Source organism: Cyprinus carpio, chromosome A6, assembly GCF_018340385.1.
Source record: "Cyprinus carpio isolate SPL01 chromosome A6, ASM1834038v1, whole genome shotgun sequence".
Taxonomy (NCBI): domain Eukaryota; kingdom Metazoa; phylum Chordata; class Actinopteri; order Cypriniformes; family Cyprinidae; genus Cyprinus; species Cyprinus carpio.
Window position 1 is genome coordinate 31,452,675 of NC_056577.1, and position 25,191 is coordinate 31,477,865.

The 25,191-nt window shown below is 38.8% G+C and overlaps 1 pseudogene; it reads right to left on the reverse strand.

Annotated features, from left to right (window-relative positions):
* Positions 1 to 1,843: 1,843 nt before the first annotated feature.
* The window catches only part of LOC122145373, a 24,460-nt pseudogene continuing 1,112 nt past the window's right edge, over positions 1,844 to 25,191 (reverse strand).

Sequence of the window (25,191 nt, forward strand, 5' to 3'; positions counted from 1 at the left end):
GCATAGATTATATTGATCGTTGATTGGCTGATCTAGCGGTAACTAGGAAGAGTCTTTTTTCAAAAGGTTATTTGAGAACCCATCATCTTGCTCCTGAGGATTCATACATCCAGTATTGTCTCTAATTCTACCCCGTCTCTAAAAAAATGAAGCAAAACTAGAAAAGAAAAACCAGAAAGAAAATGAACGCATACTGAACAGCGAGACCTGCGATCACCACGGGTAGTACACTACATCTTTTGCGTGTAACAGAGGAAAGGGAAAAAAACAGAGATGTTTCAGAAAAACACAGCAGACATGAAACACCAAGAAGCTGAACTACATTTTTTTTGTTTGTTCGTTTTTCATTCTTTTTTTTATCTTTGATCTGTTCCAATAAAATGTCTTAGGTTAGATTTATAATCTGTTAATACTACAATATACAATGCTTAAGAATATTCAGAAAATACCCCATACTAATACTGACATATTTCTGATGAAGGCTGTGGATCGCTTGCTTTGATACTTGAGCCTCTCTGCTAAAAATGATGTCACGTGTATGATATCTCTGCCGCTATTCCGCGTAAAAATCAGGACCGTCGTGAAACTAAACCTGCGATGCTTCTGACTCCGTCTTCCCTAAGTGCTATTTTGCTTAACAAAGTTCAAATACTGCTTTAGTATGAAAGAATGTCAATAGAATTTCGAGGCTGAAGTTAATATATATATGCTATATAATTGGCTTGAGATAATGGTTATGGTCCTTCTGGCCATATCATGTATGTAATCTATCATCTTATGACAGCACAGACAGAAAAGCGAAAGCTTCTGGAAATTCATTTTTCCCAAGTAAGTGTGGCACTAAGAGGAAAAAACAAACAATTTGCATACAATTTACACCTCCACTTTTTAAAACATCTATTGCTTAGAGAAGATAGCAGGTTTTCGGTCTTCATTTGCGCAACACGGTGGCTCGGTAGAAAAACATAACGATCAATTATTAACATTATATGAGAAGAAACATCGTGTTTTGATGACCATACCATATATTTACATCCTTCAGTACAGTAAAAATACACTCGAATAAACATAATAAAAGAAAGTCAATAAATAAATGAGTCTGTTCCTTGACCACTGCGATTCCTCTTTGCTCGGTATTGAATGAGAGACTAAAGCTTCGGCTATTCCCTGAAAAGATCGAAATGAAATCGGTAAAAGAGGCTAGACGTGTTTGGAAGACTTGAAAGAAAACGACAAGTGAGTGACACACGCATGGTCGCATGGCTACGTAATGGTGAGGAGCAGCTTCTTCAAAGATGTGAAAATCTCCGTTTGGCTATCGTGTTGTTAAACTGCTCCGAGGACCTCTAATGTAATACTGCACATAGCCATTACGTCACGCTCTTATGGTAAAGAGGGTCGATCCCTAGATTCTTTCAGTGACATGGGAGCTGGACGGTACAGTTCGGGGAAATTTTCGCTTGCTGGTGTCCACCGCGTGGACCTCCTTCCTTTGGCAGGGCTGGTCTTTTTCGGCTCCAGAATTTCTCTTTTGAAAATCAATCAATGTCTCAATAGCACAAAAAAAAAACTCAGCATCAGATTTCGAGAAGAACAAGTCGACGGCTGGTTTCAAGTCCCACTGCTGAATAATGAAAGCAGTCGTATTTTTCTCAATAATCACATTTAAATCATTCTTATATTTACCGTATCATTGTCAGTAATTAGAAGTACCATTACGGTTATGTTTTAGTTATTATTACAGTTTATAGACAAAGGTTTCACGAACAGCGGCAGAGAGTTAGTCAGTGTCTGCCTGGTGAAGAGGGTGCAGTCATTGACGTACCCCCTCCCAGCTCTCTGTCGGTTTAACTTGGGGCCGGGGATGGAGTTACACCTTGGCCTCCAGCAGCTCCAGAAACAGTTTGTGCATGGGCACTTTGCCGTCCTTTTTGATGCTGTAGAAGTGCTGCACTGCCTTGGTGGACGTTTGCCGGAGCAGCAGAGCGGTAGGGTCATGAGCAGCTTGCGGCCCGGCGCGGGTCCTCCGGGTGTTGGCCCGCCTCGTAGTCCTGCAGGGCCTCGTGCAACACGTCCTGGAGCTTCTGCACGGCTTCCACGTCCTCTATATAGCCATGGAATCTGGAAAAAAATACAGAACAATGAGGAATGGCTTTAGAAATAAACACAAATTCAGTACAATACAACATATGCATGTCAATATTTTTTTCACTAAGACAGGACCCAAGGGAAAATCAGTTATGCTTAACAACTACTAAATTAAGTAGTATATATCTAAGATAGTAGACATGTTACTCTAGTGGTAAAGTTTTATTTTTGAAAGTAAATTCTTATGCTCCAACAATGCTGCATTTAATTAATTTAAAAACTACAGTAAACTTTTTTGAATTTTTTTCAGCATTATTACAGTCTTCGGTGTCACACACATCCTTCAAAATCATTCCAATATGCTGATTTGGTGCTTCAAGGAACATTTCTTATTCTCAATGCTGAAAAACAGTTGTGCTTTTTAATATTTATGTGGAAACCGTGACACAATTTTTTTAGAAAAAAAGAAAGTAAAAAAAAAAAAACTATTTATTTGAAGTAGAACTGTTTTTTAAAATTACACATCTTTGCTCTTACTTTTGATAAGTTTAATGCATCCTTTTCTGAATAAAAGCATTTAAAAAGAATAAATAAACATTTTTTAAACTGCAATTTTTTTTAAAGGATCACACATATATTGTTATATATATATACAGAAGTTGCATTTAAATCAAAGGGGGCCCCCTTCAGTTTAAATTGGCATGACACTCCAGGAGGCTAGTTCTGTACAGGACTTTTCTTTTTTTAAATCCATTTCAGCCTGACGGAAACCTGAGGATGAAGTCCTGGCAAAAGGAAAGGATTAAAAGAATGTCGACTCATCCTTTTTTTGCCAGCCCTAAGCTCATTCTCCAGTGATTAAAGGCACACTTGAGTGTTTAAACGCTGAGGCTGTCCTCGCCACGTTGTGTTTTACAAGCCTCTCTATGGGACTGATGAATGGCACGGGGCGACAGAAAAGAACCAGTGTTTGAGGAGAGCTGATATGGCACTCGTCTAAGCGAGAGAGAACCAGAGGCTCGAGTCAGGAAACAATACCTCAGCCTGACTGGCATTGTCTGCCAGAAAAATGTCAAACAGGCTGCATTTGCATTCGCGCTCGTTAGTACAGCATTCACGCCCGTTCACCGGCGACAGACGTGCCTCTGAGAGCGCAATTAGTCTCAGGCAGCTACTATCTTTGCTGTTTACTGCTCCAAGTGGCTAATATAGTTTCTGCACTTTTCCAGCTAATCCAAGCCTTGGATGCTCGTGCGAGTGCTCTGATGGTTTTATCACATCACAGTGGTAAAGAAAGTGCTTTGTCTGACTTGCTCTTTATAGGACCCGACTCCCACCAACAGTATCGACTCGGTTTTCTACTGTGGCGTGTCAATCCGATCCCGTTCCCTCTGGATAAAAATGTCCAAATGCACGCATGGCTTTTTGGCAAGATGTCACGATCAATGCATTGCCTCGAATCAATTGATACTTACACGTTAAATAATAATTGTATGGTCAAGTATTGATAAAAGCAAGACCTTGTGAGGTTCCTCTATTAGTAGAGAGCGCCGTCTGTCCTTTGGGCTGGCCACGGGGCAAATGTCAGCCCACTTTAGCTATGCTTCAATATCCTTACCCTTCTGTGTCTGGAGCCCATCTAGAATTCAGACAGCGAAGTCTCGTCCACAGTCCATGGCATGTGCTTTGGCCATCTGAAAAAGCGACCTGTGATCCGACAGAAACCCCTGGCAGGAAAGTGCTTACCTGCACCTTTCCACACAAGCTGCTCTATCAATCTCAGCATCGCTGCTGGAGGCGTTCAGACAAAACACACACTTTCTGCACGTTTTTTTGTGGCTTAAAAGTGTGTTGCAAACATTTACTATCAAAAAGACTCTTCGCTAGCTGACTCAATTTGTTTATGATTTTCCAGGAATTGTGTCAGTAAATGGCTGAATTCAAACTGTGGAGAAGATGTGAAGAAGTCACTTGACCGACTTTTCTTTTTCTTTTTTATGTCCTTTAAAAAGAAAACACGCACCATGACTGAGATCAACTGCAATGTAAAGCTTTCAAATAAATAGGATAAAAATGTCGCTCTGACAACCATTGCTTAAGCAATACTGTGTCTATTGAAGGACTGTGAAATATATCGGCTCTGAGCAGAAATACCCAGCACCTCGGGGCTTTAGAAAATGGTGGAGTGTATCATTTTTTCAGCAGCTGTCTGAAACACTCCGCTCTCCTCCAAAAAAAGAAGTGACAAAATGGCTCACCTTTGAAATCGGACATGATGCATGTTCGCTCCTGAGAGAAGAGTGCGGAGAGAAGCCGCAGAGAAAAAGTCTCGATAAATACGGAGAATGACACCCGAGAAGGTGAGAAAAAGCCAGGACTAGAGATTAGCTTAGGCTACACTAAAAAAAAAATATATATATTTTTTTTAATTATTGAAATATGTTTTGCAAGAAAATGCCTACTTCAAAATTTCAAGTTTAAGTCAGTGTGGTTACTCGTCGATTCTTTGTAATTGTATGAAAACTGTTTCCAAATTCACAGTACAGGATGTCTCATTGTGTATGCTTCAGTAAAAACGTCATAAATGCTGACCGAAACGACATCATATGAATATATCTTCCAATCATCGATCACTTTTACCTGCTTTTTGGCGTGCTGACGTGCACGTCAACAAACCGAGATGAACCGCTAATCGTCGAATCAATTAAAAAAGGATTTCTCAAAAGAGTCCACGCACTCATTCGCTCTCTCAGAGGTGCACTTTGGGCAGAACGGCCCCCCGGTGGCTGTCGGGCCGGGGCCAAACTAGCGAGCCGTCATCCGCAGCGAGCAAGAGCAAATCTGCTTTTTTTTTTTTTTCATTTTTCAGCATGGCCAGGCCCAGCCGGAGATTGATCGTCACATATGGCCCCAGAAAACAAACTGTCAATACCTTGAGCGCTGGAGAATTTGAACAAATAGCCGCCCTCCCCATTCAAGCTGCTCATTGCGTCCCATTTAAACAGATTTTATTGACAGTTTCCTTCTTGTAATTAAAAGGAAAACTACTGGCCAGCAACCAAGATAAAGTTCAAAGATGGGGTCACACAAAGGGAGCCAGAGGCCATGGTGCGACTGTCGATGGCGGACAACATCAGAGCCTGTTTATTGACATGCAGGTGCATAGTGATGGGCTCCTTACTTAAGAGGCATCTGAGCAGAGACTTATGCTAATTCGGACAGGGGCCGCAGGCGTGCTTTTGAAGGATTTCAAAAGGGGTGGGGAGGGGTGGGAACACTGTTTAGTGTTTTGTTGTGTGTGTGCGTAAATAGAGGAAGATAAAACATGAGAGAAAAAAGACGGAGATATTGAGATATCACTCCAACTGTACCTGAATAACTCTACCACTACATCTGTTGTTAAGGGATTCCCATAGGAGGAGATGAAATCAAAAGCAGGGAGTTTAACTCTTTCCATGCTGATACATTATCAACAGCCCTTCTATTAAGAGGGGCGATGAATAAACAAACACTGCTTAAACTGAGCTGATGACAGGCAATTCAAGAGGCTCAAGTGCACTTGCTGTTAAGAGGAATTTCCCTAAAGGGACAATAAAGTCTAAAATAAAGTATTTTGTAAAACCATAAGGTTGTTTTCTTAATTTTGATATCAGGACTCCTGATATATTTTGATTTTTTAATCCACCCCAAAAATGTCAAAATGATTTTTAATTTACAAATTAAAAACACGCTCATCATAGAAAATTTTGTTTATAAATTGCATTTATAATTTATTTTTGAAGACATTTTTCAATCTGGATTAAAAAAAAGAGTTTTGCCTTGTTTTTTTTTCCATTGTAAATGTGTTAAAAATGTGTTTTTTCAATGTTTTTGTTGCCTGAACAACCAATAACAGTATCACAATTTAAATACATCAAATCAAATGTGACATCTGGTCTGCCTGGAATCTATAGCGTCTGTTCATTTTACCTGAGTTAGCCAGGGCTATAGCTTTAAGAGTGACAAACTCCTCCTTCTCCAGCTTCATGCTCTTGTACTTCTTCACCAGCTGAAGAATAGCGTTATTCAGGTCTAGCAGGCCAGCCAGCTTGGATTGGTCCTCATCCATGATGTAGTCTTCAGCGTAGACCAACTTGTCCTCAAAAAGACAGCGAGCGGTAGACTACACGCAGGATCAGGATCTCCATCCACGCGCTCTGCAGAAGACTCATCTGGTCCGCCAGCGAGAGTGTGGAAAACCCTGAGAAAAAGCCAGAGAAAGAGCTCTCTTCAACTCAACAACCAATGTTCAGCTCAAATCAACATTCAACTGCGGTATATGATATAAAAAGCTCAGTTGATTGTCAGAAGGTTCTGGTTGTGTTAGTGGGAAGAATTGACATTCTGGAGGTGTAATGCAGAGGAAAACTCTAGTGGGAGCGAGCTGAGGCACCTAGCACGAGCCTTGGCTCTCATCTCCTGCTGCGCTGCAGGCCAGGGGGCATCCTGAGGGAGGGTACTCCCTTATCTCCCCCAACATGGCAGCATGGATCAATTCTTCCCATCACACCAACTGAAAGACTAATTGCTAGCCTCAAACTCCTTCTCCTTCCTCCTCCCCCCACTCTGCACACACACTTTTTCACTCATTTTCCTGTCTTCTTGCTGGAAGTGAAGGAAACTGCAAAGTTCATGTTCATGAATGCCTTTTGAAACCTGACTAACACATGGCTTTTGTCTGTCTGTAACACAAGGAGGTCAACCCTCATGCTCATGTAACTTTGGGTCTGAGAAATATACTTAATATTGAGGTACCAGGGGTGACACTTCGAGATGTTTTCCTAATACGAGATGTTTCCTAATGTTTCTCCGTCAGACCCCGACTATAAGAAGATGAATAAATGCAATGATTTTTCCCCCTTGATTAATGCACACACTGTTAAGGGATCTTAAATTGAGGGTTAAATAATGAATTATTTCTATGTACTGGCTTTGGACTGGGACAGATGAATACTATTGTAATAATAGTAACAACAACAACAATAATAAATAAATAAATAAGATAGATGATAATAATAATAATAATAAATAATAATAATAATTATTTATTATTATTATCATCTTATTTGTTTTATTTATTCATTTTAAGAGTTATCATTTTGGGGTATTGTCATAATAATAATAAAACAATTAAAAAAAATCTAAATAAACTGTGTAAGTGCTTTGGGAGCCGTCCATCAGCTCTGAAAGGTGAGAGGGACAAGGCACAACAGCACCTGTTGGTGTTTGGTACCTCAGCTTGATGGTTGGAACAGCTTTTTGTCTCATCTCACTCGCTCTGCTCTTCAAAGAACAGATGAAGCGTCTCTCTTTAAGACAGCGAGGGGGCTAATCTGGGTGGCGAGGGGAACATGAGGAAAGAGATGCTCACCAACATCTGTTGTGGAGAGATGCCTTCAGAGGAAGCAAGCAATTTCACTCATTTTTTCTTTTCTTTTTAGAAATCTCTTTCTGTGAGTTAATCACTAATGGCAAGGAGCGCATTAGGTATAGGTTTCGGGCTATTGTTTATACCAAATGCTAATTTATTATCCCAAACTGTTAACATCTCTTGATCTCATTAGAGGCAGACTAAGAGCTGGTGAGCAGTTGGTGCCTCCCCTGGCCTGCTGGTGCTAGTGTGCTCAATGCCAGTTGGCAGGGCCATCTTCTACTACTTAATAAAATCATCAAAAGGGATTAAGCCAAGAATTTCTTAAGGGGGTCCAATGTAAGACCGCTGCATTCTTATAAAGACAGTGGCCTCAATGAAAGGTGGCATGGACTAAAAATAAGATCACACTCTGATTGGCCTCCTGAGAGGTATGCGTAATCCTTTAACACTGCTGAGAATTTGGAAAAAAAAAATCCACTGTGAGCATACTTTAACTATATATGCGAATCAGACTTTAGATGGCAAAACTCATTATAAAATAAAAATAACAAATCATATGCATACTTTCGACTATAAATAATGTAGTATTGAGTGTCTGATTGAATCTAAAAAAAAAAAGCTTTTTCATGTTTAAATACACAGTAATAGAAGTATAAGATTCACTTTACGAAAAACAATAAACGCTGTGATGCTTTTGCTCTGACTCCTCAACACTGACTCAACCAGTGGTGTAAGTTTGGAGTCTGTTTGTCCAACCAATGGTGGCGCCAATATAATAATTCTTGCACTTCCGGTTGGTAACACTAGCGGCACACAAACATTTAAAAGAATATCATCAGTAGAGTTTATCATGAAAAGAAACATATCACACTGAATGATGGACAACTGAAGAAATGTATCAAGACAGATCGAGAGACACAGAGAGAGAGATAGAGGGACAAAGAGAATGAGAGCACGAGGGACAAACAGAGAGACAAAATAAAGGCAGGGGGCGGGTGGGGAGGGGTTTGTGGAGTGGAGTGGCAGATGGACGGAGCCCATCGCCTAGAGCTCCCCCTGTGCCAACTCCCAGCCTTCCCTCTCAGCCACTGCTGTTAGTAAATAATTAGATTTACAACATTCCCCAATCTCCACACATCTCTCCGCAGAATAATTAAAAGCCGGATGATTAGTTTATTGAGTGGAAGGAAGACCTTTTTTTCCCTCTTTTTGAGGTCCATCAATGATTTTTATCAGGGCTCGCGCGCTTTTGACGGTTGTCATGCCAGTGCAGGCATCCAATTTTTCTTATCTCCCTGATTAATACAAATGCTGTTTCAGGACGCATTAATTACAGATACAAATCTGCGTTCTCATGGCCGGATCGATAGAGAGAAGAAAAGAGCCATCAATGTGAATTTACTGCTGATGACGGAAAAGGTTCTGTATTGACATTTACGCGAGGGCAAACTTTAAAGATGCATTTTTCCCCTTCTTTTCATCTGTTATTTCATTTCACAAAAGAGCTTGGTGGCGACCATGATTACAGTTCACCTTTGGATGCTTTGCTGCGTGAGAAAGGATCCAAAGAGCCGAATTAAAGCGTTAGTCACTGTCATTTCAGCTGTGGCAAATGTCTACAACCCTTTTCCCCAAAGGACTTCCTGTAACAAGAGGAAGTTTATTGACTCAGAAAAAAAAACACACAAAAAAACACACAAACAACTAATATATATACACACACACACACACACACACACACACACACACACACACACACACACACCACATTTCATTAATTTTCAGAATTATTTTTATTTCTAAATTAGACTGCAGTTTTTATATGTATACATACAAACACAAATATTTAAAAATATAATATATTAAATGTAATTAACAATAAGCAATAATTATATCCATAAATAAATATATATATATCATATTTTAAATATGACTGTGAATGTGATTTCTTCAACATTTATAATAAATAATCCTTGAACATAATATGTTCAAGGATTATTTATTATAAATGTTGAAGAAATCACATTGACAGTCGTATTTAAAATATTTATACAAAAAACTATATATTTCAGAGTCACTTTAAAAACAAGCTTTTTTATGTAACTGCATAATCTTATTTGATTTATTTGTTTGTTTGTTTAATTCTCAATCTAAAAGCATTTATTTCTTTACATGGCATTTATTTATTTACAGTACAAGCCATGTAACTCTGGATAAGAGACTCTTTTATTTGACAGACACAAAGCAGACTGCCCCATCCTGATGACACACGAGCATTATCTGATCCAGCGTTCAATCTCCAGTAACGTCCTCTCAAATTTAACTCTCTTAGCCCGGAGACCAGCTTCAGAGCTCAGACTCCCTCTCTCTCCAGCAGCACTGAAGGGGTTTTGCCACTGGCACAATCTCTCTTCTTCTCTCTATCTCTCTCTTTTCTCTCAGTAAACTGATGTACTTTGTGCTAGACGGGGGAGGAAAGGCTAAGTTGTGGATCTGTGAAGGATACACCAGAAGAAGGTATCTGATGGCTGAGGCCTTGTGAAACCTGCAGTGGCTTTTCAGAAGAAATAAGCATTGGAGCAGTGCATAGCACAGGCTGACAGAAAGAGGCTGCGGTGCAGCCATGCGAAGTTAACCCCTGCCGGGCAGGACTGCTCACCACCAGGCCTCACAGCAACCACCGGCCGTCCGTCTGCCAAATCTTTTCTGACTGCACGTTTACACACTGAGAGAGCCCACCGAGACAAACACACACACACATATGCGGTCATTCCTCCTCCTCGTCTTCCTCAAGGCAGACTTCACCTCAGCATTGCTGCTTAGCCGTCATATAAACACACATGCGCTCAATTCCTCCGTCTCACTCTCAGTAACACCCCTGCTTATTTTCTCATGGTTGCAGGGTAAATGAACACGCGCTTGAGCAATGAGAATCAGCGCTATTATAGGTGCCGACCATGCTGGATGTTTATTTGATGCATCCTGGCTCCCTCCTGAGCTCCTGTGTGAATATACACTCTATTTGCTTTCACACTTTGTCAATATGATGATGACACGGTGACTAATCTACTTGCAAAAATAGTGCTGTGGAGAGCGAAGGTGAGACTCCGTAATATTAGAAGTCCAAGTTGTCATATCGCCTTCATGGAACTACATTTGATAATAAAACAACAACAAACTATAACAGATTTCAATGTATTAACATCTCACAGAATCAAGAAAAACAGCAGGATTGTGAGAGTGATATTGCTTTTATACTGTTCAGTTCAATAAACAACAAATTAATATTGATTAACTTCCATATACTTACAGTATTAGCATTTACATTGTGTAGCTCTGGTCTCAACGGAAATGGAATCAAAAAAAAACTGTGTCTCTCAGACCAAAACATAGCAGTAACTGGCATTCTATCAGTGTTTTTGAATCATTTCATTGATAAAGACTTATTTAATTCCTGATACAGTATATGCACTGTGAAACTGCTTAATTTCATTTTGATTTACTGTAATAATATATTGGTCAGTTTTGAACAATGTTTTAATGTAAATGTATATTTCATATTTAATTTAGTAATAATGTATAGTTTTCATCCCCAGTTGTTTCACCTCTGTACTACAGTATGTTGTACCATTAAACATAGAAAAATAAATACAACATACATGCATAAATACATAAAGCAAACATACGTAGTATACTTGATTCACTAAAACAGACCCTTTGTAGCATTAATATCCAAATAAGCCATAAAAAGGATGTATTTGGAATACGTTCAGCTGATTGGTGATTACTGTAAGCTTACAGATAAGCCTGTGGTGAGGCTAATGATGCCAAAGGCCATGGTGAGACAGGAACAACCACCATGCCAGTCTCTGTCTGTCCATTTACTGCCCCAGTGAGGCGCTGAGACGCTTCCCCCTTACCAGCTAAACCAACCTTCTGCAAAACTCCTCCACCCAAACAAATATTAGCCTACAGAAGTCTTGCACAAATCAAAAACAACATGAAAAGGCAAACAAGAGTGTTTTGTGTGTGTGTAAACAGTCGGGTCTTTAGTCTCCCTTCCCCCCTCAGAGAGGAGGGGGACACAGGGGAAGTGATGACAGGAGCCGCATACACACAAACTGCCGCAGCGCTCCTCTTTGCTTTTATCACCGGCCGCCTTTCATCTCCACAAAACAACACCATTCAGAGAGAGAAAGAGAGAGAAATCACACTTTTTAGGAGGGAAAACACATTAACAACCGCCATAGCTGTCCACATCCATTTAGCGGCTAAGCAATATTCACCTGTCAGTGTGAGGCACGCTGCCGTACAGCGTTTACCGTGATCACATGCACACCGCTATGGTGTTAAACAGCTGCTGGCTTCTGCTCTACCATTCAATAGAGTTAAACAGAATTGAGTGATTTTCCCTCAGGCTTTTCTTCGGGGGGGAAAAATGAATATTGGTATTTTTTGCCACTTATTATTTTGTTTCCATTCTGTGAGGAATTTTAGAAACTGAAAGCTATCAGCTGAAGGCTAATGGTGAAGAAAAGTGAAGCAAAGGTTATCAACTGTGTCATTAGAATATTAAAACCTACAAACCCTTATGAAAAATAACCATGGTTTTATTTTAGTGAAAGTGTAGTAACCATGGTTTTTTGGCATATTGATTAACATTTGTATAACCATAGTTTTACTACAAATACAGTTAGTATAGTAAAACCATGGTTCATTTATGGTTACCATGGTTTAACTATAGTAAACTATAGGGTTTTATTTGTGGTAAAACCATGATTAATGTTCGTAAGGGAAGGCACAAAAATTACACTATTTACTGTCTTAATACACATCCTCGGTTGTATTGTCTGTAATATATTGGTACATATTACTCCTAAAATTATAGGTTCAAAAATCTTTCACTAAATGTGTCAACTAGCTTGGCTTTTCCTTTTCAAATGATGTCAATCACTCTTATTTCTAAGTCCTTTTTGATATGTAATGCCACTTTTTACATTTCAATCAATTACCAAAACAACTCCTTCCTAATGTTTTTTCTTGTTAAATTAAATTTTCCATATAAAGAATCAAAATCAGTTGAGAACATCTGGTGTTGAACTCTTGTTAATTAAACTGCATTTCAAAAAGTGCAATACCACACAACTAAACAAAAATATATTTTTATTTGAGCTGTCACATCTTCCTGCATACACATATGTTTGGACATATCTGAATTGTTTGCTGTTGTCTTGCAGGATTTGCTCCACCCAACGCAGAGGAGAGGCTGCATCGTCATGTTAGCACGGCTTCTTGATTCTAATGCACCTAATTAGCAATCGGCAGACTCTTAATTGCATACATTAAGGCCGATTGGCGGTGGAGATTAATTCTAAATATACCCAGACAGCTGGTTAAGATAGCATGGATTACTGATCGGACTGTACTTTTCCACTTAATTGCATATGGAAACGAGGCAGCAACAGGAACATGTGCCCTGGTGGCGGCCGTGGAGAAGGGCGGCAGTTCCCCGGACTGTAATAAAGCATCCATGACAGAGGCTCCACAGATGGAGTGACATTAACCACAGCGGCGAAAAGCCATTTCCAACAATGAAATATCAATATTTACATTTTAATTACACCTTTTTCTTATTTCTCCCCAGAGTCTCTTATGGTTGGCGAATGTGGAGGTGCCTCTTAAGGGTTTCGGGGGTGGAGGTTGATATTATTAATCTCGGGATTGACGTGGATTTGGAGTTTTTATTATTTTGAGAAAAGTTACGTTGAACTAATGAGATTATTAATGTGGTGAAAAGACAAAATAAACATGTGTCCTCTTTCCTCTTTCTCATGGGGTTCAGTTTGGCTCATCCTGTAGTTCTTGTTTTTCATGCTGATGTTTGCGGAAACCACAGCAGTTTTGCCCTATTCCTATTAGGAGGTATTAGTTTAGTTTGCACAGAGCTCTAGAGCTCTCCCCCTCACTCCTATGCCAGTCGGACGCCTTTGATGTGCGCCTTCCCCCACGGGGGTCAGAGCGGCTCCCGCTAGCAGGGACCGACAAACGCAACTGCCGCCATTCCATCAGGCACAAAAGGATGTGTTAGGAAAGGCCACGAGATGCACGAGGCGAGGGCTTAAGTCTGAGCCTCAGACGCCCCCTTAGTTTGCCACGGAATATAGTCAGGAGCGTGAGAGTGTGTGTGTGTGCGCGCACATGGGAGGGGTGTGGGGCAAATACTTATACGGATTCATTTGTTTTCCCATGCTGATCGATAAAAACCCTTACGAGGCTGTATTGACAAACCCTATCTCATCTGGATGTCGTGGAAAAAATAACACAAGAAAAAAATCTTTGATGATGCATTCTTCTCCAAAATATGGAATAAACTGTGATTGCCGCAGCATATTATTTATATGCTTATCATTGGAGATTAAATTTAGGAAAAAAAAAAACAAAAAAAAAAACGCCCAGATCTTTCCGATAGAGGCCTGACTGCATGGATTAATTTCATACTGGAGGATTAGCGTCTCTCTCAAACATGATCCGGCCAGACAAACAGAAGCAGAGGAATGCCCTGCATTTCCACAAACAGTTCGGCATCAACGACACACACAGACAGACAGACAGGGAGACTCGTGCTTAAAGCACGCCTTAATGCTTCCGAGACAAGACATTACCCCATTCCACGGCAATGAGCACCTTTTAATTTCTGCAAAAGCCACGGCTGAAAATCTTAATTAATTGTTCCATACTGCTTCAGGGTCATTATGCAATGTAATAAAGGCCGTGTAATTATGAAATTTTACAGCCATTACTGAGGCTGATAGCTCGTATTTCATCATCAGGCGGGCCGATGGCTTTCCAGGCACACGGCCTCAAGTGATGGACTGCACACAGATCTATCAGGCCCAAACAATAAGCTGGCCAGGCTGGCGTAATAGCTACCCACAGATGAAGCAACAGATAAAGATAAACTATAAATCCGCAGCAAAAACCCAAATGCTGTTTAGCGGCCAGCGTGAGCGAGCGTTGAAGCCACGGTTTGATTACGCAATTGGAAATAAGGCAATGATGCGTATGAAGGAAGTAGTCGGGTGTTGGGAATTTGTAAATGTGCATGTGATGGGTGAGGAAGTGAGGTAGGATGGCTGTGTATGTATTTAAAGGGATAATGCATCTCCCAAAAATGATAATTTGGTAAGACATTTTGAAAAATGTTTCAGGTTTTTTTTTTTTTTTTTTTTTTTTTTGAACCCCATTGACTTTCATTGAGAATAAAAAATTTCATATGGGTTTGGAAATACAAGATGGTGAGTAAATGCCAGAATTTTCATTTTTGTGTAAATTGTCCCTTAAACACACACACACACACACACACACACACACACACACACACACACACACACACACACACACACACACACACACACAAATTAAAATAGAGCGATGGACGTGAGAGAACCTGCACTCTGAAGTATAGCTATTTCAGAACAGAGAGAATAATATAACAGAGCAAAGCATGAAAGCATCGATCTTGATAAACACAAGGGCTTATTTGAGTAGGGCCACATTTTATGTGCAAAATATGCAGGGAGGAAAGAATGAGGCGAAAAGGAATATGCTGATGCCAGTTTGCAAAACACAATGGCTCTTCGGCCTTGGAAGTACAGAAGAGATTCTGAAAATCTAAACTACCTAAACCACAGCAACAAAAAAAAAAGAGGAGGGAAGGGAAATTCAGAGAAGGGGGAAAAAAAGGAAGGGAGAACATTTTGGACACACTGAAGGTAGCAGACATTTAAATGTGAATTTTCATTCAAATATGAAATATGGTGATGAGGAGGAGGAAGACACTCAGATGTTGAGACATCCATGTGTGAGAGTCTGAGAGAGAAGAGAGTACTGTATTTGAAGCAGTATTGCTTTTCAATCTCTTTGAATATGAACTGGCTAAAAACTCATTCAGGATCAACACACGAATCAATGACAAATAAGTGACCACAATAAAGAAAAGGAAAAATCTTATATAAATGATAAATTATTAAAAACACATAAAATTTCAAATAAATAATAAAACATTAAAATGTTGTACTATATATATTTTATATTTATTTTAAATTTTCTTTTTTTATTATTATTTTTATGTTGAATTTCATACTAAATTTTCATATCAAAAAAAAAAAAATTTCATAAAAAATTTTCATATCATATTAAAAAAGTTTGGTTCAAATTATTTTGTTATGTTCATACATTTGGACAAATAACTAAAAAAGTAATGAAATTAGTGTCATGTTATTGACCCACTTGTACTCTGAGTTTCCTTCTTAATGCCACTTCAGGTTTTCAGTAAATCTGCATATGTGAAGCTCTGCTGATCTGTTCTGCTTTGCACTGTGTGAAGACACTTTCTCTGTTTAAAACATAGCCAATCACTTTATACAAAAAAAACACACTGCACAACAACATACACACCACACCTCCCCTTCCAACCCAACCAAAATAATAAACAACATCATTATTAGGCTTACATAAATGACCCAATACAATATCACACACACCAAAGAAACACTCAAACTAACACCCTTGTTCGGATGTGTAGATGTGAGGCTATAATTCCTCAGAGCCAACCGACAGCTCAAATCCAATCCCTTCTTTTCCGGCCTGTTTACTCTCTGATAGAGATGAGGCCCCCCCCCAAACCCCACCACCCCCTGAACTGATCGTTTGGGATGGGGTTTCAGGGGAGGGCTGTTTTGAGCCTCTCTTTGAACTTTGCATGAACCTCTAGACTAAAAAACTAAATAAAAAAATCATAATATGATGACAGGCCTGTTCTACCTCCCAGCAAATTTGCTACTGGAGATGGGAGGATTGAAATAAAGTTTGGTTTGTATAATTACGTCCATCTATCTTTATATTCCACTAGCACATCACAAATTGAAAATACTAAAAATTGACTGTTCATTCTGATGGTTAATGATTGGCGTAGACACAGCGATTGATTTATTGGTTACTTACTGATGTGACCACATTTGCATCTTATTAGATGGAGATTACTAGAGGGGCCTTTCAGATTGGCAGGACGCGGCCCTTCACAACCGCCTGATGGATGATTGATTTGCACATGTAATCAAACCTAATAAGAGGGAAAAATGAGCAATAATGCCTTGTTTTTTCAACGGGCAATCACACAGGGCCGCCCCCCGCTGGCTGTGGGGCAGACAGGGCCTGATGGGTTGGTAAGAATGCAGCGCGGGTGAGGACCAGAAGGTTACTGTCACCAACTATTCAGCTCTCTTACAGCCTTTATTAAAGCAAATGTGGCCTTTATAAAGACCGACACGCACAGACGCACGTATAAAAACACAGGGCATAGTCCAATTGCCAAGAGCTTTGCATCTTGTTTTCACATGACAAAGCATGACTGCAAATCTGGCTTCTGTCAGGTGCATTTTTCCAACAGGCTGAGACGGACAGTGTTTACAGTGTGAGGCCTGTGGTGTGAGGGCTGGGTATTGTGTGTGTGCCGGACATCACTCCAGATTCTGTGATGCCATAGTCCATTAGCAAAAAGGAAAAGCAAAAACAAGATTGTTAACATCTATTACTTTTTCCAACGTGGGAAATCGATGTACTTAAATATGGTGTCGAGCAAAATCACATGAAATACATCCAACTTCATGTGTTTCTCATACATAATCAATTCCGGAATTTAAAATATATTAATATCAATCATTAGAAAAAATTATCTATATATCATCTTCTATCTATCGTATGATATAGATCTATTTTTATCTATCTATCTATCTATCTTGCCACAATATGACGAGTACATGAACATCAATCTTTAGAAATGCTCAGAAGGTCAACTTCATGAGAACTTTTCACCATTTACTTTGCTATGAGTAAATAACGTTAATCCGTTATATTACCTACTAACAGAAATCTAAAGGTCTTCACAGCATCACAGCAGTTTGGTTCTAAACTTGAAACCCATGACAGAAATATGTTACTTAATGTAATGATAGTACTACTACTACTACTACTACTACTACTATTTTTAAATAACTTATAAACATTATTTTTAAAGCAATATTTTACCAGAAAAAAATGTTTACCAAATTAATTTAGCAGAAAAAAAAGGTAAATACACAACACAGTTATTTGCTGCGAAAAAAAGAAAGCAAGTACAACTTAACGCTATAATATATAGTTTTTCTAAATAATTCAATAACTAACGATGCTATTTTGATTCTTAATAGCTATTGAAATCAATTAAAATCTAGATACCCATAACGAAAATAATGGTTACACCAGGAATTAGTCAACAAACCCCAAACCAAAAAAAAATAGTATTTTGAGAAAAAACAAACCTAAAAAAAACAAACAAAAAAACAACATTATATGGCCATAAAAATTTCATTTTTTGGTAAACTTTAAAACATTGCTATTTAATATTAACAAACAAACAAATAAATAAAATGAAATTAGGGAAAAAATAAAACAGATTTTAGAGGGCCCTATGTTTGATTAGGCCTAGACTTAAGCCTCAAAAGTATAATAATAAATGATTAACCAATATCTTTTACATAGGTTAAGATGACAAAAACACACACCAAAAAGTTGGAGTGAGAGACCAGCGTACAGAAAAAGAAACACATAGTCCACATACCTGACATGCACAAACAAAGCGAACAAATCCGTGTGCTAAATGGCCGGTAAAAGCAGAGTCAGGCACCATTCAGGACACTCGAGGCAATAATTCGTCAGACTGTAAAACCGACATTGTAGGCAGCACCTCACCCGTTGAAGATGTGGAACTCATCCCCAGTATGCTGTGGTTGCTGTGGTTAATTTCAAAGTAGTTCTGTTCCCCTTATAACAGAATGCCAAAAACAAAACGCTTGAGAACGAAAAATGCTCATTTACACAAACTACTACCATCCTGTTTTGTCTATAATAACCAATTTACAGATTTATAATCACTTCAAATTAATAATCTCAGACACGCAGTTGAAGAGAGGGGGGGGGGGGGGGGGGGCTTATGTCTGGGGTTTTGGGGGCCCCCCCTCCCCGGGGGGACCTCTTGGGTTTTTTTTTTTTTTTTTTTTTTTTTTTTGGGGGGGACCTTATGTGATCTCTACCTTTGAACTAAAACAGCAATATAAAACGCACAATCTCTTTGACACACCCATTTCTCCAATCTTTGCTTCTGTCCTGCACAGCCCTTTTCTCTGCTACGTGTCAGATTTAATTTAGTGTGTCTCACTTTGCTGAAATGTATCAGGAGTGAAACCCCCTGCCATAAAAGTGAAAATTTGATTTCGCTCCTAAGGATCTTAGGGCATCTATTAAATCAATATTGCAGTGTGTCAGGCTGAGGGCGCGTGACAGACAAGGCCCTCATTTAGAGATTGGTTGGAGTGGGGGATATCGGGTGGGGGCTGGGGTGTCACGAATGGGTTTTCTCCTCCTCATCCAGGGCAGGGAAGTAGGATGAGGGTCCAAAAATCACATCAGGGAAAAGCACTGGGCAGGCACACACATCAGCGAGGAGGAATAAGCGGCTTACTCCAGTTTGCAGATAAATTATGTTTACATATGATTAGCTCTTCCTCCAGTGGGTTCACGAGCTAATGAGAACAAAAACTAGCAAGCACTGTTTCACATGGTCAAAATGAGAGGAATGGAGTGAGAAAAATCAGGGGAGGGACTAAACTGAGAAAAAAAGGCAGAAATTGACATGACCTGTGTCTTCATGAGACATCAAGTGACTTTTGAATCTATAGTGCCACAGCAGAAGTTGTGAGCTAGCAGTATGAATTGAATGTGATGATATAGATCATATAGTAGACCACATACTGTGGAATGATGTCAAATCAGAGTGTCTTTCTATTATTTTGCTGGTTGCACTCAAAAAAAAGAAAGAAAGGAAAGATAGACCATGAAAAGTGTAGTGTGATTCATGAACAAATGAGTCTTATGAGTTAGTTCTTTTAATGATTCACACACACACACACACACACACACACACACACACACACACACACACAAACAAACAAACTTGGTTTTAAGCTATTAGATCGAATCAGATTTCTGTTTGTTTTAAATAATAAAAAATAAAACATTATCTTGGACTTTGCGGTATCTGACTGGCTCTCATGAAGTAACATTTTTGTGCCAAAAAAAATAAAAATGATGTAATGTAATTTTTAAAATGCACCTTTAAACATTTGTGAAACTTAAATCACTATACTTATAGTTTCTGCATATAACAATACGTAGTTTATACACATTTACATTTTTTAATATAAATTATATTTTAATAATATTAAAAATCATTAAACCCTGAATGTAAAGATTTATGAAATTAATAATACACAATAAATGTATACAACATACTATATATAGTATACAATATATATTTCTCTATTTGGTACCATTTTATTGCTATTATAATTTATATTTATTTAAAATAATTTAATGATTTATTGCTTAATTATTAATAATAATAATAATAATAATATAATAATATATTATACACATGGTCATATATAGGCCTAAGGAAACATATAAAACATAATAGGCCTATATATAATAGGAAATACTGGTGTGAAATGTGCATTACTCCAGCACTGTATTACAATGCCAAGAGTGACCGTAAGACCTCTCTCTCCATTGTGTTTTCCCATCCTGAAGATTAGGGGCTGGGAAAGGGCTCATGGAGAAAGCAAACCTATGCTTTAGATAAATCCCTCGCTCAGCTCCTGATTAAGACATCTCCCAGCTGCCTAGACAGGGTGCGCGTGAAATAAAAAAAAGCAACTAAAAACTAAAAAACACACATGTTGCATTTGACGACTGCAGCTAGAGGCAGTTGTGCAAGCTTTGTCAGGGTAACTTTAATTGCTATTGTTCGTATCCAGAACAGGCCACTAATCCTGTACACACAGGTCAACCCAATAATGATGACACCTCAATCATGTCTGCAGATTGCACAATGAGTAGCACCACAAGTTTTCTTTTTTTTTTTTTTTCCTAACAAGGTTTCTGGGCGAATATGCTAATCCCACGGCGCGTCTGTCCGGCGAGCACGTAATCGTCTTATTATGCCCCGAGAAACCTCGCTGCGATATTTGAGTAGGAGTCGGCTTCCATGACTCTCTCCTTCTCCTGAACCTATTACGAATGCACTGGCCCTGACAATTGAAGGAGCGAGAGACAGGCCTGGCTGAGGGAGAGAGGGACAGGAAGGTGTAGAGAGCAAGAGAGAGAAAAAAAGATGGAGGTGGGGGAGGCAGAGGAATGAAGTGGAGTGTGGCAGTACCTCAGTATCTACATAAAAGAGATTAGAGTCGGACAAGGTTCCATTTTACTGCTCAATCATATTGTGTTAGCACGCGCTTATCCGCGTGCCAGTGAAAATTGAAAGGGAAATAAAGAAAAGAGAGGCAAGTCCCCGAGATAGGACCAAGAATGGGAGAAGCCCGAGCAATTTCAGCCTGCATAAAAGTCATGTAACAGTCATGCTAAAAACACACTAAAAATCCATTTCCTGGCCATTCTTGTAGCCTGCTCGTCAAGTCAAGTGCGACCGGCCACCATTGTTCACCACTGTGTTACGATAAGGCATGTCACAACCGTATGATGACAGCACGTTTTCATTTATTTTTATAGCTCCTGGCTGGGGTGAGGTGACTAATTCTATTTACAGATTTTTCAGATTTTTTTTTTCAACTTTACTGTTATTTACAGTTACGTTTTTTGCTCCAACCCTTTTCCACTACAAACATTTGCTCTTTCAAATGCTAAAATAAAACTACTTCTCCAGTACAGCAAGATTTTTTTTATTGCTCCTCTAATTCTATTTACAGTTTTTTTTCCTCAGATTTTTCTTCGGATTTTGCTTTTCCCACTTTCCCATTTTTCCAATTTTTTTCTGCTATTATTAATTAATTAATTAATAATGAATTCTTATTACTATTAATTCTCTTTCCTCACCCAGACACAGCTTAAATGCTAAAATAATTACAGCCTCAATACAGGACATTTTGTGTATTTTCATTCTTTCTCTAATTCTATTTCCAGGTTTTTTTTTTGTTGTTGTTTTTTTTTTTTAGATTTTTGTTCAGATTTTGCTTTTCTTGCCTTTTTCTGTTACAAAAATTCTCGTTCCTCTCACCTGCACTGCTTAAATTTTGTGTGTTTTTATTCTTTCTCTAATTCTATTTATACAGCTTTTTTGCCTTTATTTACAGAAGTCTTTCATTTCTACCTTTTCCCACTACAAACATTAAATATAATGTAATATTTCCAATACAAATGCTAAAACAAAATTACAGCCTCAATACAGCACATTTTCATTTATTTTAACTCCACCTCTGTTTCTATTTACAGATTTTTTCTTCAGATTTTTCTTCAGATATTGCTTTTATTTACAGAGGTTTTTTGTTCCTGCCTACGAACATTAAATATAATGTAATATTTTAGAATTACAAGCTTAATACATCACATTTTCATTTGTTTTTAGTTCTCATGGCTGGCCATAATGGCACTCGAATTCGATTGCCAGATAACACAGTGCAGGTTTTTTCATTCCGCTCCAAATGTTGGCTCTTTCCTCTCCTCCCCTGCAGCTTACAATGCTCAAATAAAATTCACCCACAGCGGAATACTTTAATCCACCACAATGAGACCCGATGCCCCCATCACCACCATAATCCACCCATTATGTCATTTCTGGCTTTTTTTCCTACCCTCGTATGAGCCAGCTCACATATCACACCTTTACAAATCCTTGCACGCTCCCCACACATCCCCCCCATCGCCCGGCTTACGGACCCCGATGGGCGACGGCCCAGGGTGTCTGCCCTTCCAGGCACCCTTGCTCAAACAGTGTGTTTTGTAACCATATCAAATGTTTTCACGGCCTTATACAAGCAGTAACTGATCAGAGGACGGGAGGAAGGGGCGAAGCCTCTGTGCATTAAAAAGCAATCAGAAAGGAGCGGCCGTGTCTGCGCGCCGGCGGAGGGAGCTGCTACCATCGTGGGCGTCTTTAACTCCATTCCGCAAAAAACACAGACTGCTTCATTATCATGGCCAGCTCTGCAGCGGCAGCTCCAGTAATACTGAGTGATGTTTAAATTAGTTTACAATTTGCCTGCTCCTCGCCTAGGGACAGATCGTAAAAGCGAAGGCGCTCAGAGAGATGTCAGCGGCGCTCCTAACCACCGTAACAAATTGTTGCCCATACGCTGCACACCTAATGACTTCAAATTAGCTTCTGTGCGAGAGGCTGACAGTTTGTTACGTATGTTAGCAACATAGCCGCCGTATCATGAGCCATAAATTGGTTTGGACTCTCGGGGAGAATGGAGGCCTTCATCAATTTGATTAAAAAAAAATTACTGTACCATAGAAACCGCGAGAGAGAAACCGGTTGAAAAAGACAGAAATGCCGCATTATGGAGTTGTGGCGGAACAGGAGGCTGCATACACCGCCTTTCATCATTTTTCTTCCTTATTGATTGAGTTAAGATAGAAAAAAAAAAAACAATCACTTTCCAAAAAAAAAAAAAAATATCACTTTCGGTTGGCATACAAAAAATTTTGAGTCAGAAAGAGAAATTTTATACTGAATCTCACACTTTTCTTTGGAAATTTTCATCGGGATATAGTGGCAATTTGAACGCGAGGTGCAGGAGGAGATGAGAGCCGCAGGAATACCTGCTCCCCGAGATGAGGGGGCTCCCCTTCCTCTTCAAACAGACACAGAATTGCTCAAGCTGAGGTCTAATCTGATACAATCATTCTCTCTTCTGCTGGGAGCAATCATTCATAGAATGTGAATCCTGACGCAATCGAGATTCCTCTCTGTTTGTTTTCTCTCTGGAGCAGATATGAACTAACACATATGAACACTGTACAGAAAAAAAGCTTATGAAAATGTGCAAAAACAAAAGGGCAGAGAGAGGCAGGAGTTTGTACACCTTGGAGATACACAGATACTTCTTTAGCTTTGGAAAAATAAAATGACTGGAAAAGTAATTTGTTACTATGCTAAGCAGCCAATAAAGGTCAAAATTATTATTTATTATTATATTTTTTTTTTCTAGGTAATGCTAAGCACAATGAGTGTGAATTGTGAAAACTGGAATGAATATTTTCTACTACAAATTTGATATTATTGATATTATTCTTTTTTATATATAAATATGTGTCAAATGTATTAGTCTACTACTGATAATTCAGTAAAAACTTTTTTTCTTAAGAAAACCTTCTAGTTCTGAATAATGCCCAGTGCATTCCCATCATAATGCTATACTTACTATAGTATATTATAAAATACTCATAAATATAGTACATATAAATATACTGTATACGTTTCCCTTCAAAAGTTTGGGATTTAATTTTTTTTAAATGTTTTTATAAAGAAGTAGTTTCTGATTACCAAGGGTGCATTTATTTGAGTAAAAACAGTAATATTTTAAAATATTTTTTTACAGCAATACATAGTTTAAAAAAAAAAAAAAAAAAAAAAATTAAATATGATTTACAATGTAATTCATTCTGTGATGTAAATTAATAAAAAAGCCCCCTTTTCCAGTATTCATTGTTAAATGATTGTTCGTAAATCTTTTCTTTTTGTATTATTATCTGTGGTTAAAAGAGTGGTTTCTTCTCTTTAGTGAAAGTGGATGAATGAATCTCATAAAAGAACCTGGGCATGTTCACATGCTGTGAAACTACCACTATGTCTCCTCCTCTAAGTTAACCACTCTTCCTATTGTCTGATTTGAGAGCTTTCTTTCTCTTGACCTCATTTTTGCTCTCGCTCCACAGTTAGTCACCTATGGGAAGCTCTTTTCAAACACTGAGGGCTGAAGTGGGCAGCCACTGTCTGTGACCAGGGCCGTCTCAGATTAAATGCAAAAGAAGGGCTTTGTTAAGAAGATTACTGGAAACTCCTCATTCTGTCTTGTGGAGATGTGCAATAAGCAGCAGCAGAGAGAGAGGAGGGTGACACTTGTCTCAATCATGGTCAGTCATGCCATTATCGTTCATGGCTAATGTCAGGAATCCTTTCAACAAGGCTGGCTACCGAAACAGCAGGAGAAAATGCCTCCCCTCCACTCCTGCAGATATTGCGCTATACTGAGGAAGGATTTGAGCTAAAACTAAACAAATTGATCCTTGTCTGCTGTCACAGAGGGAGGAAAAATGCTGACCTAAGGAACGTGTCACTGGTGGCCTGGGTGATGGCAAATGCCCTTGATTGACAAGGCACAGCTTTGTTTAGAGTTCAGGAGAGTGTTTTGCACTTGCTGAAAACAGCAATTACTCAAACACACTTTACAGTTTTTATTCAGAATTCGCACAGTGAAGCACAGAAGTTGAGACTATGCTGAAATTGTAGAATTTAAAATTGAATTTAAACCTGAAAATAAATAGAAAGCTAAAACTAATACATTTAAACAATCCAACATTATAATGTAAATATTATCAAATTATAAACATATTATATATAAATACTTTATTTATTTAATTATTTCTATAATCCATACAGAAAATAATAAGACATAAATAAAAAACATTTGATCCTCTCTCAGCCGGGGGGAAAGAGACGCGCCGGGAGATCGTCAGCGACGGCGCCAAGCGCGCTGCGGCCGCAGGGAGCGTCTTAACGCTCGATCTGCTCGGCT